Source organism: Callithrix jacchus, chromosome 10, assembly GCF_049354715.1.
Source record: "Callithrix jacchus isolate 240 chromosome 10, calJac240_pri, whole genome shotgun sequence".
NCBI classification, from domain to species: Eukaryota; Metazoa; Chordata; class Mammalia; order Primates; family Cebidae; genus Callithrix; species Callithrix jacchus.
Genome location: NC_133511.1, coordinates 83,343,983 through 83,347,591, shown reverse-complemented (window position 1 = coordinate 83,347,591; position 3,609 = coordinate 83,343,983).

Here is a 3,609-nt window from a genome sequence, read left to right as displayed (position 1 = left end):
GATGGCGCCAGGATTTCGCGGATGCGCACTAAAGGAATCCAGGCGTGTGACCAGCCCCGCCCACGCCGCACTTTGGCCCAGGGGCGGGCACCTCCCGGGGAAGCCACCCTGGCCCTCGCTGGCGGCGCGAGGCTGCGCGGTTACAGCCTCCGGGCCTCTCGCGAGCGGCTCTGCGGTCCAGGACTCGGGGCATCCCCCGGGTTCGCATAGTAAAGTGAGGCTGGGATCCAAGTGGCCCGGGGCGCTACCCTAAGGAGGATGGTGACCACAGTCAGTGACTGCGAGAGCTGGTGCACGTATCCAGAACGACATCTTACCGTAGGCACGATAAACTTAAACTTTAAAAACCCAAAACAACAACAAAAACGTCACATTACTTAAGTCGAAAGCCAAATTACATCTCCAGGACAATTCAGTTAAACACCTGAAGGTGGCCCTTAATTTCAGATTTCTACTAACCAAGAAGTGGTTTGCGACCTCCTGAAGCAAACCCAAATATTCAAATTCGGTGATTAAGTTTTACCACTTCTAGAAGAGTTTTTAAATCAATTTAACTGCAAAGTTCAGAACTCGAGTGGCACTGTAAATTTGTGTGTATTTATAACGCACAACCTGCATTCTTTCTCCAGCAATCTGCATTCCATTTGTCTCATTGACCCTACTTCATTTTTCCTTCGCATCACTAAAACGGATGTAACGAACGGAAAAGCACAGACCTTAATTTCAATGCCAACCATGCCATCTGTTGATTCTAGGACAGTGGACAAGTGACCTCATATCCCCAGCCCGTTTACACTTCTCTAAAACTGATAGTAAAAGCTTCCTTTGCAGGGTTAGAGATGCCAGTCACTGACTAAGCAAATAGTTACATTCTCACTTATCTGCAGAACAAATTGGATGGATAAAGAGCCCAGAAGTGAGAGATTCGCAGAGTGCCCACAAGTGGCAGCAACTAGCTGAGGGGCCTTCAGAAGATCGCAGCTTTCCCGACAGCCGTTGTAACGGTAGAGATGTGCAAGGTTCAGTCCGACTATAGAATTTTTAAAACCTAAATTACACCTCTTCTCAACTGCTGCCTACTCCATGCAGCCTTACCTGAGGACACGTCCTTGTCTGGTATTAGTGACATCGTTAAATAGCATTCCCAGTGGAGGTATATGATGGCTCCCTATACATGCCCAGAATAGTGATTCACAAAGTTGTGACATACACACATCACCCTATAGAAATTATCAAATTACTCTTTGGGTAATTTTTACTGTTTTGATCACTTTTGGTACCATTTTCACTCTAAAGGATAAAACTGGCAGATTTCTCTATATTTCATTAGAAGGAAAAGTCATTACCTTGTATCTATGTGTTTTCGTTTTTACCAATATCACATCTATTTGAACATTATTATTATTATTTGAGATGGAGGCTCACTCTTGTCACCCAGGCTGGAGTGCAGTGGTGTGATCTCGGCTCACTACAACCTCCGCCTCTCATGTTCAAGCAACTCTCCTGCCTTGTGAGTAGCTGGGATTTCAGAGGTACACCACCACACCCAGCTAATTTTTGTATTTTTAGTAAAGACCGGGTTTCACCATGTTGGTCAGACTCGTGATCCACCCTCCTCGGCCTCCCAAAGTGCTGGATCACCCTGCTCCCCGCCCCCCCCGGCTTTTTTTTGAGACAGTGTCTTGTTCTGTTGCTCAGGCTGGAGTGCAGTGGCTTGATCTCAGCTCACTGCAATCTCTGCCTCCAGGGCTCAAGAGATTCTTGTGCCTCAGAGTCCCAAGTAGCTGGAATTACAGGTGCTCTCCACCACACCTGACTAATTTTTGGAATTTTAGTATAGATGGAGTTTCACTATGTTGGCCAGGCTGGTCTCCAACTCGACCTCAAGTGATCCGTCCACCTCAGCCTCCCAAAGTGCTGGGATTACAGGCATGAGCCACCATGTCTGGCTTGAATATATCTTTTAATACTTTTGCCAACTTTTCATTCAACTCTAAAGCACACAGCAGATGCCTCATGATGCCTCTCAAACAACATGAGTATATAGTCTCAGGGATTATTTATGGAAACCCCTGACTTTCCATGTTCTTTATGGCTGCATAGCATTGAGACATGGTATTCAAATGCTGGTTAACACTGAGGTCATTTATATGACACATTGCTTCCAACTTGGTGTTGGAATATCACATACAATTTTGGAACCATATTGTAACACATTGAAAATATCCAACAAGTAATCAGAATGGTGAATAAGGGACATTCACCCAAAGACATGTATCCAGGTACAGTATGGCAGAGACTGCTTCTTGTCAACCAATATCTATTTTCCCCTTTTTCTTGAAAAAAATCCTCCAATTTTATCCTGGGCACAGGGATCTCCAAAATAAAAGACTGCATTTCCTGACCTCTCTGGAGCTAAATGTGGCCATATGACCAAGTTCTGGCCAAAGAACTTGGAAATGTTCTGTGTGGCTTCTGGGGAATGTCCTCAAAAGGGAAGGACATGATCTTCCTTACCCTTTCCTTCTAGCAGCATCTGGAGTGCAGATGTAATGCCTAGAGTTTGAGCAGACATCTTGTACCACAGTGTGGAAACCATGCAGTAGGACATGGGGACAGCAAAAGAGAATGGTTCAGGGTCCCTGATGACTTGTGAAACCTCTACCAGCTTTAGAATGACACCTCTGGACCTGTGGAACGTAAGAAACAAAGTCAGTAAGCTACCCTTATTTATTTAAATGTTCTCATTTTCAGCAGAACCTAATCCTAATCACTACAAATGAGTAAAGGAGCTGAGCCCGTTTTGTTTGGATAGCCTGGGGGTCTAAGACATGGTACCAGTCTTGTAAGTCTCTGAAAAGCTAACACCTGCGAATGTGAGTACACATATTAGGTGATGTTTTTGAAGGCAAAAGCAAGTTGGAGAGAGATTTTGGCTCAGTAAAAAAAAAGCTTTCTGCTGGGTGCAGTGGCTCACATGGTAATCCCAGCACTTTGGGAGGCCAAGGCAGGCAGATCACCTGAGTTCAGGAGTTCGAGACCAGCCTGGCCAACATAGTGACCCCTGTCTCTGCTAAAAATACGAAAATTAGTCAGGCATGGTGGTGGATGCCTATAATCCCAGCTACTTGAAAGGCTGAGGCAGGAGAATCACTTGAACCTGGGAGGTGGACACGGAGGTTGCAGTGAGCTGAGGTCATGACACTGCACTCCAGCCTGGTGACAGAGTGAGACTCTGTCTCAAAAAAAAAAAACTCCCAAATTTGATAATTATGTGATGGTTATTATATAAAAAAAAGACTTTATTCATAAGAGATGCTCACTCACACATTTAGGTAAGGCTAAATGCAGCCTTACCTGAGGACACGTCCTTGTCTGGTATTAGTGACATCGTTAAATAGCATTCCCAGTGGAGGTATAGGATGGCTCCATATACATGCCCAGAATAGTGATTCACAAAGTTGTGACATACACACATCACCCTATAGAAATTATCAAATTACTCTTTGGGTAATTTTTACTGTTTTGATCACTTTTGGTACCATTTTCACTCTAAAGGATAAAACTGGCAGATTTCTCTATATTTCATTAGAAGGAAAAGTCATTACC